A 13,892-nucleotide genomic window follows, 5' to 3' on the forward strand; every position below is an offset into this window, starting at 1 on the left:
AGAGGGCGGGGGTCTGGAGTGGCCCCAGGAGCCCGGCAGGGGGTGTCTGGGCCGTCCCGGAGGACGCCGCTCGGCACAGGCCTCCCGGCGACCGCAGGACCCGCGCCCAGAGCCCGGCCCCGCCCCGGCGCCCCGCCGCCCCGGGTTGGCTGGAGCCGGCCGGCGGCCACGCGCGGCGATCTGCCACGCGCGCGTCACTGGAGCCGCGCCCGGCCCCTGCCCCCCGCGGGCCGGTCGGGGAGGCAGCGGCGGGGGAGGCGGAGGCGGCAGGGCGCGACGCCGCCGGGCCGCCCCGCCCTGGGAGGCGCCCAGGCCCTCATCAAGTGACCAGTATCCCTTCCAGGAGAACACGGTCCTTCAGAGGGAAGCGAGCTCAGCCCGTAGCCCCGGCGCCAAACCGCCGTCATCTCCTTCCTGTGCCGGGTGATCCGTCTCCTCACCCACCCGGAAAAACATAGTCCGCCTCTCACGTCCTTGTGGAGTACCCCTCGCTTCCAAACAGTGTGACACTATTTGCCCACACCCTTGTCTTTCCCCTTCCAAGTACTCTACGGCTCACCAAGATGATAAATCAGCTCTGAACAGAAACCTCACGGGAGAAGGGAGAAAAGCAGCCCCAGAGAAGGGAGGGAAAGGCGAGGCTGGCGGAGGAACACTGAGCGCCGTCCGCGTAGTGCGCACGCGCAGCGACAGGAACGAGTTCCGGTCTGGCCGGGGCCTGTCTCCTAAAAATAGCCCCGGTGTGGGGATCCGTGCGCGGATGTCCCGGCGAGTCCCGGGCTGAAGGAGGCGGCTCCGGTCGGCGCGGAGCGCTGGTGGCGGGCCGGGGCTGCAGCGTGTGCGCGCCCGCTAGCTGCGCCGGAGACACGGTGAGGGCCGCGGCCGGCGGGGCTCCGTCTGCGGGGCCGGCGGTGCCAGAGGGGGCGGTGTCGCAGCGAGGGGGCCGGGTAGGGGCTGGGGGGCGCTGGGGCGGGGGGCGGCGCGGCCGAGCAGCGGCGCCCGCAGGGCGCCGGGGACGCCGGGACCAGGCGGCATCCGGCTGGCAGGGGGCCGAGGTCGCGGGCGCGCGGCGGCGGGGCGCGGGGAGGCGGCGAGGGGTGGTCGCGTCGGGGTCGGCGCCGAGGGGCGCGGCGCCCGTGGAGGTGGGGGCGGGGTGCCCCTAGGGCGGGCCCGGGGCTGATGGGCGCCGCGGGCCGGCGGGGGAGGCTCGGCAGCGCGGGCTGGGCGCGAGGAGCCTCCCCGGGCGCCACCGCGTTTGGGGCTGGGGGGCGGTGGTGGACGTCGCCTCCTTCAAAGTTGAAGGAGTTCCCTGGGGGCTGGAGCCTCTCCTGGGCGGCACGCCCGAGGGCCCTTTCCCTCGTCCTGCCCTCCGAGGCCGGAGTCTCCCCGGAGGGATTGACCCCTAGTGCGGGGGGCATTCTGCGCTGTTGTTGGACTTGAAGAACTTCCCCCACTTCTCCTTTGAGAGGTTGGTCTAACGGGGCGGAACGTTTCGGTCCGAACTCCCCGTGTGTGTGTGTATGTGTGTGTGTGTGTGTCAGTGTCAGTGGCCAGGGCGGTATTTGGGGCCGGCCAGGGAGGTGGCGGGGCCGGGGGCACCTGCGGGTGCGGACGCCGGAGCGTGCAGGACTATAGCGTGGGGACGGAGGGGTGCGCTGGGCACCCCTCGCTGCCTCCGGACTTGCGAGTAGATCGCGGCTCGCAGGGAAGGTTTCGTGTGTTAGAAACTTTGCTTTTTAGTGCGATAGCATCAGTCTTTGAACGGCGAGGGTTGAATTAGCAGGTGAGGTAGTGCAAACAAGTTTGGAAAAGGTGAGCGTTCTTGAATTAGAAAAACAAAAATTTTTTTTTCCGTGGAAGTGTAACCGTAAAAATGTTTCTCAGACCTGCACTGTGAAGCGAGCCTTCTGTCAGGGTCCAGTAAGGAACCATGAGTGTAGATTGCAGAATAGCAGCATAGTGTTAACCTGCATTTTAGTTTACAAGATTGGAGTTCCAAAAATGTGCAATTGGAAAGGCCTGCTGTGATGAGTTAACAATAGTATGTATATTTTTAAACAAATACTGTCTAAAGTTATTCAAGTTGTTTTTAGCACAGCAGGTTTCCCTTGTGTCGTCTCTTACTGTGTAAGAGAAGGTTCTCTGAAGCTGTAATTAGGTGTACATTACACGAGTACTTTCCCTTTAAGAATCCAGCTGTGTTGTTTTGGCAACTGCCAAGTACTCCAGTTGTCAGTTTTAAAATCTGTTACCTCGGCAGTACTTGAACAGTCTGTGGAAAAGGTAAACAAAATAGGTTTAAAGTTTTTTTTGAAAACACAAAAATGGTATTTATTTTAATATGAATTTAGAAAGTGAGGGTAAAGTAACTATATTGTGTTATTATGGCTTTCATGAGTACATTTTTGGGTTCTGTTGGGGGATTATATTTTTGGAGGGCTCAGTCTTGACTCTTAATTCTTTTCCTGTGAATGGCAACTTTTGTTTAGGGAAAAAGTCAAAAGTGTTTTCACTAAAGCAGATGCCAGCTTTAGTTAGACTTTATGTCAAATGTAATGAACACATGTTATGTGTTATATAAAATATTAAGATTAGTTTGTTCTGTATAATGATGCACGAATTGCTTCTGGAATCCCTTTTAATTCTCAGTGAGTACTGTTGTAAAAAGATCTGTCAGTAGCCATGCTGTGGTGGTGGCTCTCGTAGAAGAACTAGGACTTACAACTAGAATATACAACTATGAACTGGGGCTTTGGAGAGGGAGGAAAAAAAGTTGTGATAATGGTGTTATAATGAAAATACTGTAACGAGCTAAAACTAATGATTTGAATACTTTGTAGACTTAGTCTTTAGGTTAACAGGTCTGTTGGAAGAGTGCTTCCAGTAGAAACTTATTTACTAAAGCAGTCAGTGATTGTGAAGTAATAGTGACCTCTCTAAACACAATTATTTGCTTATTTATATCACACTATTGTTATATATAAAACTATGGGTTTATTTATTTTGGCACAAAGATGATAAAATAATATTTAACTCCTTAAATTACTTCTCTGCAAAAGTTTTTTTTTTAATTGTTGAGGGGAATGAGTGAGTGAGGGATACGGGGTGTTCAGTGGAAGAAAGATAGCTCATTGGGGCTCAGAAATAATAATTGTAATGTCACCATGTTGAATTATGGTTTGAGAATAGTCTTCTTCCATATTCTTAGAGTTTTTATGTTTCCTTAATGGGTATGTGTGAAAAGGTTTGTTTTTTGTAAATGCAATTGGGAATAAGCTTTTAAAAATAGTGAGTTGTTTCAAGTGGTGATGTTTTATTTTCAAAGCAGTTGCATTATAGCTTTTCCATTTAGAGTGCAGTGCAGGTTAATATTAATTTTATTAATATTCAAGCAGTAGCAACACCACTCATTGTTTGGTTATCAAGAGAGAGATATCAAAGTGTATTCTGAGGGTGGTTAAATAATTATGAAAATGTTTGTTAGAAGATGATTTTGACGTCTGAAATATTTCAATTAAATCTTTTTAGTAGATTTGTGTTCTGATTTAGGAGGAGGAAGCCATAAGCGAATTGGTTATTGGGAAGTAGCATGTTGGTCAGTCAGGTTTTGGAAAGCCACCTTTCTTTCTCCCTTTGCTGCTTTTAGTCTAGCAAGAGGAATTTAGTGTAACATACAATGATGATGGTCTTGGATTTTCTGCGGGCATTTCTAATTTCATATATTCTGTCTTGTAATCAGACCATATCCCCGTTTTTTGTTTTGGAGGATATACTCATGGTGCATGTGAATGTGACAAAGTCTGGCTGAAATTTTCTTTTGTCAGTGATCGGGCAATGAAAATACTGCTTTGTGGATTAAAAATGTTCAATATTGCTTTTTTCTAGATTAGAAAGAAAATTTGTAAATGTTTTTAGTAAGTGAGTGAGTGCCCTCTCAATTTTAAGAAGAGAAGTGTAAATATGGAAGATCAAATCAGTCTTCCAGTTGGATAATCTCCTGCAAAAGAGCACTTTAATATGTTGTACTGATTTGCAAGTTCTCACAAAGGAAGGCTGCTTCACTTTGTCATCAGATCTTGGTTCAGATCCCAGCTCTACCTCTGACAAAATTATGAGACGGCTTCCATAAAATGGGAAGGAATTACGCTACTTGTCCTGTGGAAATGTTAGAATTAAATGAAATAATGGGTGTGAAAGTTCCTAGCACACTGCCTGAAGCTTAGTGTGCAAAAACCCATATTGTCTGATCTCCCTTTATCCCTTCCTCTGTACTTCCTTTCCTTCCTATGAAGATTATGTAGGTACTCTGCCCAGTACCTGTGGTCAAAAGGACTTCATATAATGTATAAATACAGGAGAATGTTCGTATATTTGTTTGGGATAAAATATCCTGGCATCTTGAATTCATTGTCAGATTATACATAAAATGTTTAGTTGGCTGTTCTATATTAGGTGTTTTTTTTTTCCATCTTCTATCCCAAGACCCTGCAGTACATAGTTGTATATTCTAGTTGTATGTCCTTCTGGTTCTGCTATGTGGGATGCCAGCTCAGCATGGCTTGAAGAGCGGTGCTAGGTCCATGCCCAGGATCCAAACCAGTGAAACCCTGGGCCACTGATGCGGAGCGTGTGAACTTAACTATTCAGCCACAGAGCTCGCCCCTCCCTTAGGTTTTGGATCTGCAATCATTGCTTGATTCTAACTCCATAATTTCCCCCAATATTAAAAAAATTCAAAGGTAAATATAAGTATTTTCCCTACTCTTCAGTGAAATAATGTGTTTTGGGAATTGTCTGTAGGAGTTGTCTTCAAGATACGGTATTTAAAACTTGAAATTAGAAAAATATTTTTATAGCCTATCTGAAATAGGTGTATTTTAAAAATAGCTTTTCTTTAGTAGATAATCTATAATTTTTTAATAATTCATTGTTACGTGCTCTGTGGAACTAAATGATTTTATCTGTGTATGCTTTGTATAGTCTATAATAAATGGACCCTGTGTCCAGTTTATTATACTTAAGAGTATAAACTCATTTGTTCATTAATAAGTCTCATGCATAGCACGGGATGTGTGTTGGCATATATTTAATAAATACTATCTTTTTTATATATCTATTTACTGATTTTAATAATTATTTGTGTTTACTGAATTTAATTTATATTTAGTGAACTTAATATTTTATTCAATATAGAATTGTTTTAGTAATCACTTGAGATGAGATCATAAGCGTATGAATTTAAAAAATTAGCTGGTCTGTGAAGTGGTATACCAAATGTTTGAACATTGGTGTATGACAACAGATAATTTCCTTCTTCATCAGTTTAATACTGAAAGCCAGAGAATCATTATATGGGTGGAAAATAGACACTAGTAGATCAGATTTCTAATAAATATCAACCATGGCACATCTTTTTATGATTGTCTTGAATGAGTAGTAATTTTCTTTTCTTCTTTATACAAAAATATAAACTTTTATCTATGAACTTAAAAAAAAGTTCAACTATCAATGAAGTTTTTGTTAAGAAATATTTTGGTAGTAGGTGGTAAATTTATACTGCATGAGCTGGACCTTTTTACCAGGTTATTTTTGTTTCCAGTAGCATACACATGCAGGTTGACTTAGATTAGTTTGAGGTATGATTTGTGACCCTTGGAACAAAAAAATACTCTTCCTTTAACCTGGTAAGATAATTTATAACTTTTGGCTTATTAAGACAAGGTGCTCTTGGGGCCGGCCCCATGGTGTAGTCGTTAAGTCCACATGCCCTGCTTTGGCGGCCCTGGGTTTGCAGGTTCAGGTCCTGGGCCTGGACCTAGCACTGCTCATCAGGCCATGCTGTGGTGGCATCCCGCATAAAGTAGAGGAAGATTGGCGCAGATGTTAGCTCAGTGACAATCTTCTTCACAAAAACAAACAGAAAAAACAAGGTGCTGTTGCATTGGCTAATACTGTTTACCTGTCTCACCTCTTATCCCCACCCCTAGCAATCTGTCTTTTACATAAAGAGTTGAATTATATTTCTGAAATTCAGATCTAAATGTCAATCTTTTAAGAAAAGCTATGAAGGCCTATAAAATTAGTAGAGGCAGTAATTTAAGGGATAAGAGATTGACCTCTAAAATCAGACTGCTTAAGTTAGAATACTCACTTTAGCACTTTGTGTTCTTTGGCAAGTTCTCCATTTTCTTGAGGCTCAATGTATAAAATAGTAATTATAATGATACAGAGTTGTTGAGAGGATTAAATGAGATGTATGTTATAAAGCCTTTACCAGAGTGCTTGGTACCTAAAATGCAATAATTTTTTTCTCCTACTATTACTGTCATTCCTACTACTGCTATTGCCATTATTAGTCATGGTTCACTTACTAATACAGTTTTATCCTATCTTTCCAGGCTCATTGTCAGCTGCTATACTTTAGTTTCTATGACCCACTTAAGGCCAGCTGTTTGCTCTTCCCTGAAAAGGACATTTATTTTCATGATGATGTCTCCCACTTTTTTTTCTAGCCCAGAATTTTCCTGAGCTTGATATCCACTTGGAAATCTAGTTGGAATCTTAAATACAATATTAGCCATATGACTAAAATATAGTTATTTATTCCTCTCCCTCAACCTTCTCCCTCCCTCCTACCCCAAACTCTGGGGTCTCTGCTGGCTTTCCCCATCTAAGTAAATGGCAATATTCAAGCCAAAAAACTTCAGATATCATTCTGGATTCTTTTCTTTTCTCTCAAATCCATTCCATCCCCACCCCCTGTTCCATGCTCAGAATTTATCTTGAGCTACTCCACTGCTCTCAGTCTTCACTGCCACCTCTTTATTTCAGGGTATCATTATCTCTTGCATGAATTACTGCAATAGCCTCCCAGCTTAGCTTCTTGTTTCTTTTCTTGCTCCTCACAAGTTCTTTCTTCACACGACAACCCTAGGGATCATTTTAAGAGTGTAAATCATGTCATTTCTCTGCTTAAAAATTTCCTAATGACTTTACTCTTGAAATAAAGCTTGTACTCCTTTCTATGGTCCTAATGGCCCTGAATGTTCTGTCTCCTCCTCATTGTTCTCCTTTCATTGGATGCCAGCCTCACAGGCCTCTCAGTGTTCTTTAAACTCTCTGTCTTTCCCTATTTTAAGGTCTTCTGCACTTTTTGAATTACCTGCTTGAGATGCTCTTAAAGCTGGCATGGCCAAACCTTTTGAAACTTGGCCCAAATTTCACTTCCTCACTCAGAGCATCCTGTTTAATGTTGCACTCCATTAGGTGCTCTCTTATACATCTTGTTTTCACACGTCTTGTTTATTTCCTTCAAGACACTTATTATAATTTGTACATATCTTGTTTTTTTAGTTATTGCTTATTTATAGTCTTTCTCTGTTGCCTGAATGTAAAGTCCATGAAGGCAGAAGTCTTGTCTCTTGCTGATAGCTGTATCTCTAGGCCTTAGCACACTGCCTGGCACTTGGAAGACAGTAAATGCTTGAATGAATGCTTCTGTATCCTTGTTCATGTTTTTACCAGGGATTGGAATCCTCCCTCATATACCTGTTGAACTAGTTTTCTTTTAAGCTGTAGCTTGTATGTCATCTGAGATACCAATTTTAATGTCTCTAGACAAAGCTTTTCCTCCTTGTTCTTCATATATACACTATTTGTAGAGGAAGTCCCATTTTAGAATATTTAGAGTATTGTAATTGATGTCATTCTCTGCTGCTAGGCTCAGTTCCTACGTCAAAGACTGTCTTGCTCTTTTTGTATATTCACTGCCCGCCAGTTTATCATTGTGCATAGTGAATGCTCAGTTAACATTGAATTGAGTAGAAGTTGTCCTAAGCAACTAAAATGACCAACCACACAAATGAGTTTTCCCAAATCAGATTTTAAAAATTGTAGATACTTTCCAGACTATAAAATACTACATTATGCATTTTCTGTTTTCAGTACATATTAACATATTGTCATCAGCATTCTGGGTCAGGGCAGGAATCCCAGAGCTGTTGAGCACAAGTGGCATTTCCTGTGATTCCATTTTGCCTTCTCACTGGGCATTGAGTAGACATCTTGTCTGAGGGCTATATTTCCAGTTTGAAATGTGTATCCCTGTAAAAACTGTGTTAGAAATTGTAATTAGTTACTGGTTGCTCCTTACTAACCAACATCTCCATTCTCTTCGTTCAGCTTATCCAGCTAATTTTACATTATTTCAGAAAGGCTAACAGGAGGGTACTCTATACAATTTAACACAGTATACATGAAATACAATACTAATTCAACTGCATTGCTAACGAAGATTTAGCAGAGAACTTTTGTGGCCATCATTAAGGAACCAACCACTATTTGTAATAATGAAAAGTCACTCCACATTCTAAACAGCTGACTTACAAATGGGCATATCCCATTTTGGAACACTTGCAAGTTGGGGACTACTTTAGCAAAATGTTTATTTTGATACTGAACATCTTTCTCTTAATGGTGTTAAACTTAATTTGACATGGATTATGAAGGGAAAAGGAAAGAAGAATCTGGGAGTTAAGATTTTGTTATTCAGAAATGGCTCACTTTCCCCAAAGCAAAAAGTTTTAGTATTGGTAGAAGTTTTTTATTTAAGTTTTTGTTTTGGAAAAACTTAGAAGTTGCAAGACTAGTACAATAAACTCCCATATACCTGTCACCTAGATTCACCAATTGTTAACATTTGGCACATTGGCTTTATCATTCGTTGTATTTGCAGAGTGGCCCCAAAGTCCGGCAACAGATATTATTATTTTATTTTCTTTACACTTTGAAGCTCCTTGATTACATCTTCTGGAGTATGCCAGAGGTGCAAATTTATTTGGTTAAAGTCAAAGGCATATCATCTAAGGCAAAGCATCACAGATGCATACATGGAATAGATGGAAGTGCTGCGTTAGTGCACTGTGTACTTTGCTAACAAGGAAACCACGTATTAAACATATAATGTCATTGAACATATCACGTATTGTAATGAAATAGCAGGAATCCACTCTGTAGATCTCCTTTTTCCTACTCTCCTTCTTCCTCTTTTTTTCCCTCTTCTCCTTTTTCTTCCTCTTCCTATTAGAATTATTTTTATTATTGAACCACTTTTTTCTTTCAAAGATTGGCACCTGAGCTAACAACTGTTGCCAATCTTTTTTTTTTTTCCTGGTTTATCTCCCCAAATCCCCCCTGTACATAGTTGTATATCTTAGTTGCAGGTCCCTCCAGTTGTGGCATGTGGGACACCGCCTCAACATAGCCTGACGAGTGGTGCCATGTCCGCGCCTAGGATCTGAACCACCGAAACCCTGGGCCACCGCAGTGGAGCACGTGAACTTATCCACTTGGCCACGGGGCTGGCCCTTTTATTGAACCATTTGAGACTAGGTATACACATCGTGATCCTATACCCCTAAATGCTTCAGCTGATAGCTTGTAAGAACAAAGACATATTCTTGCATAACCAGAGTGTGGTGGATTCAAGACATTTATTTATTTATTTATTGAGGAAGATTGGCTCTGAGCTAACATCTCTGCCCATCTTTCTCTATTTTATATATGGGATGCTTGCTGCAGCATGGCTTGATAAGTGATGTCCATGCCTGGGATCTGAGCTGAAGCAGAGCATGGGGACTTAACTGCTGTGCCGCTGGGCCAGCCCTAAGAAATTTAATCTTGATACTATAATTTAATATACACTTCATGTTGATATCTCTTCAAGTGTGCTAATAATATCCTTTAATAGCATTTTTCTAGTCCAGTATTTTCCATTGTATTTTAGTTGTCGTCTCTCTTCACTCCTTTAATCTGAAACAGCCTTTCAGCTTTTTTTCTTTTTCCTATCATTCATAGGTTTTTTTACATTAAGCTGCACTCAAATTCCTCACCCACTAACATTAATAATTTTAAAGAGTACAGGCTCATTGTTTTGTAGGATGTCCATCAGTTTGGGTTTGTCATATTGCTTCTTTGTTGTTAGATTCAGGTTATGCATTTTTGGCGGGAATACCACATAAGTGATGATATATCCTCAATGCGTCACATCAGGAGGCAATATGATGTCAGATTTACCCATTGTTGGTGATGTTTACTTGCATCACGTAGTTAAGGTTAGCCTGCCAGTTTTCTCCAGGTAAAAGTTATCATTGTCCTCTTTGTAATTATTGAACAATTTGTGGGGAGGCTCTTTGAGACTATGTAAATATTCTGTCCTCCCAACAATTTTTACATAGTAGTTTTAGCATTCGTTGATGATTCTTGCCTGAATCAGTTATTTACACAGTGGTTCCAAAATGATGTTTTTCTAACTATTGTTCCTTGTTCATTTATTAGTTGGCATTCTTTCTATTGTAAAGAAGAGTTTTTCATTCTAATTTGCTTATTTAACATTGATATAATTTCATAGGTTCCTTTTTATTAAGTAGGTTGTACTCTATTATCTGTCAGTATTCATTTTGATGTTCCAGATTAACCCACGTTTGGTCAGTGGGAGTTCCTTCAGCTTAACTCATTGATTGTTTTGACATGTTCCTCTCATTTTTGGAGCAGTTCCAAACTTTTGGGACTGTAAGATGGTCCAGGCTCATCTTCTGCTTTTCCTGCTGCTGTCCTAGAATCAGCCATTTCTTTGAGGAGTTCTGGTTTCTTTTTATTCGGTAAGAGTATTTAGAAACCAAGAACTGGGTAGTAAGTATGTTGTTGATACTGAAGTTTCAGTGTTTTAGAGCCCTTTGAGCTGACCACCAAGCTAAGAAATTTTGAGTTTATGGTGATTCCTCAGCCAGTAGATTGTAATTTCTCTGTACATTCCTGAAACTCCTTAGAAGAAAGTCTTTTCCTTTGAAAGTGTTAACAGTTGAAGTGATTACTTTCACCCAGTTTTTCTAATTCTCTAGTGGTTAGGTCTTGCTTTCCAAAAAGCTTCTTGGGAGTAGGAATCCTGTTTTTTATATCTCTTTGTGTATTGTGAATCTGTTCCATAGTGCCTTGAACATAGTTGATACTCATATGTTGTTTATAATGTATAATTAGAATAATGACTCAATATTATCTTTATTACTCTTATACCATAATTAAAGATTCTTATGCTTGTTATAATATTTTAGGTAATTTTGTACAAACTTTTAAGTGAATTGGTGATTCATTTGTTCTGTTTTTAATAATTTTACTAGCCTAGAAGAAATGAAAAGCTAAAACTTTTCAACTTTAAAATTTAAAAATCTCATTTCTGAGATTAAAGTGTGTAATTAAAGAACATCAAAATGCCTAATCTTGGCATTGCTGTTTTATAATGTTTTGTTCCTTAGCAAGTAGTAACCTGTCTGGGTATCACTTTAATTATAAAATGAGATGATATCGAGATCCTTTTTAACTCTGTGTTACATGCTTTATACCTAATTAATATTGAATTGTTTATGAAAGTAAAATTAAGTGCCCCAAAGTATAGTGGAAAGAATATTGTGCATCTGAGCCAGGAGTCATTGGGTTCTAATTCTTTGTAAGCATTGTGTTACTTTGGCAGTTTATTTCACAGTTTGGTCTTCATTACCTTATTCATTCAGTCTACTGGGCTAGGTGATGAGCAGTATCAGTGACCAGGTTTGGTTTTCACAGTCCGATGGGAGTATGGACATAAATGCGTTTATAGTCCCCTTGGCTATTTGCTTGATGTGTACAGTGCTGAGTGCTATAGGAGCACATAAAAGGGGTGAGTAACCTGCTTTCAGGGAGACCAGGAAAATTTATCGCAGAGAAAGTGACACCTTCAACTTAGCCTGAAGCCTGAAGAGTGAATAGGACTTAGCCTCGTGAAGAGGATGGGTAGAGTTTACCAGACCTGTCTTAAGGACAGGAGATACACTTAGAGAGCCTGGATTGCTTGGAGAAGCTCAAAGAGTACAGTATGGATGGATCAGGTAGCATAAGCGAGGGCAGGTGTATGAAGAGCCTTAAGCTATGTTAAGGAATTTGTACTTTATTCTAGGGAAAATGGAAATGTCTTAAGCCTGGAAGGGAATTAATTAAAAAGATAATACTAATTGCACTGTGGAGCATTCTTTGGAGAGAATTAAAATTGGTAGACAGGGAGAATAATTAGGAGTGTGTTACAACAAATTAGTTACAAGGGGTAAGGTGGCCTGTACTATGGGAGTGGGATGAGCATTGAAGAAATAGGTAGATTGAGAGGTATATTGAAAGTAGAATTAAAGGACTCAGTGGTGGAGGATATGTGGAAGGTGAAAGAGAGAGGAGTTGATGGTGATGATTAGGTTTATGGCTTGGGCAGTTGAGGGAATGAATGGGCAGTTTACTGAAATAGGAAGCAGAGGAGGAGGGGCAGGCTTGAGAGGAAGATGAGGAGTTGACTTGTGAGAGAGTGCCTGGAAGGATAAAGAGGTACAGTCAGAGAGTGGGATATATAATTTACTATCAGAAGTGGAGCAGTTCCTTATAATGACAAAGCCTAAGGATTTGGCCGTGGAATGGGTGTTTGAAGAGAAATGGAAGTGAAGGTATGAAGTGGTCAGGGAACTGAGAGGATTTATCTATTAAAAAAAAAAAACCTTAAGGACATGTCTTCTCTAAGGCAGAGGACCCTGTTTTAGATGATCTCAAGGTTTTCAGTGTTTGGTCTTGGAAAATAGAAATGAAAAATTTCACATACTGTGTTCTCAGTAAGTTTGTTTTAAGTTAAAAACCAAACAACAAAGCAAAAAGACCCCACAACAAAAATATTTTTTCTAAACAAAGCAGGAGACTAATTGCTCCAGATAGCTAAAAATGTCAGTATTCCTCAGTAGTGGCTAAAAATTATGAAATACATCCAGCATACAAAATTTAGAGTGAATAGTGTGATGAATACTAGCAGGATGAATGCAGTAGATATCTCAGTCCTATTGTCCTTTTTCCTTCTTCAGCAGTAATCATTATCTTAAATAAGGATTTACCTTTCTCATTCATTTTTTTTAACTACACATATATATATATTGCTAAACATGTATAGTGTTTCTCATGTTTAAAAACTTTATATAGTGATAGTGAACTTTGCATATCCTTCTGCCATTTATGTCTCAACAAATAATTGTATTGCAGCATTTATCTGTTCTTCCCAGTATAATGAATTGGATATTAACATTGGAACAACGTTGTTGTTGGATTATATTTGAATTGCCATTGGAGTTATAATTTACTAAGTAAATTTTTATGAAAACTAATCATTTAATGAGCATTTCTTTTTTTGTACTCCCCTCAGTAGAAAAAAATTTTTTATTGTGGAATAATGTTAGACATGGAGAAAAGTTGCAAAAATAATATAGAGCGTTTGCGTATACTCTTTACCCAGCTTCCACTAATGTTGGACAACTTACATAACCATAGTGTAATTATCAAAACCGGGAAATTAATATTGAAATGATACTTTTGACTAAATACCTTATTTGAATTTCATCAATTTTTTTTCCTAATGACCTTTTTCTGTTCTAGGATCCAATCCAGGATCCCACATTGCATTTATTTGTTGTGTTAGTCTCCAAATCTGTGATATTAACTCATTCTTTTTCTGTTTTTTTGACCTGGATTGTTTTGAGGAGTACTCGTCATTATTTTGTAGAAAATCTTTCAATTTGGGTTTCTCTGATGCTTTCTTCTAATTAATTTGTGATTTTTCATTTTTGGCAATAATACTACTGAAGTAAAGATATATCAGGAGGCACATTTTATATCAGGATATGTGATGTCAGTGTCTTATTACCGGTGACGTTAATCTTTATCACTTAATTAAGGTAGCCTCTGCTGGTTTCTCCATTGTCACAGTTTTTCTCTTTGAAAATGATAAATATCCTGAGGGAAATATGTTGAGACTATGCTAATTTCTTGTTTCTCCTCAATTC

The 13,892-nt window shown here is 40.3% G+C and overlaps 1 protein-coding gene across 13 annotated transcripts in view; it reads left to right on the forward strand.

The window, feature by feature from the left end:
• Positions 1 to 691: 691 nt before the first annotated feature.
• Positions 692 to 13,892, forward strand: part of MEF2A (myocyte enhancer factor 2A) — a 164,302-nt gene continuing 151,101 nt past the window's right edge. For 4 of the 13 annotated variants that reach the window (XM_070496377.1, XM_044762785.2, XM_070496335.1 and 1 more), the window contains exon 1: positions 710 to 869. The gene's annotated coding sequence lies outside the window, so the exon portion shown is untranslated. Of the gene's footprint in view, positions 870 to 1,172; positions 1,469 to 13,892 lie in introns of those variants that run through there. The other 9 variants (XM_044762760.2, XM_044762775.2, XM_044762752.2 and 6 more) reach the window with 5 other exon arrangements.

Source organism: Equus asinus, chromosome 2, assembly GCF_041296235.1.
Source record: "Equus asinus isolate D_3611 breed Donkey chromosome 2, EquAss-T2T_v2, whole genome shotgun sequence".
Classification (NCBI taxonomy): Eukaryota; Metazoa; Chordata; class Mammalia; order Perissodactyla; family Equidae; genus Equus; species Equus asinus.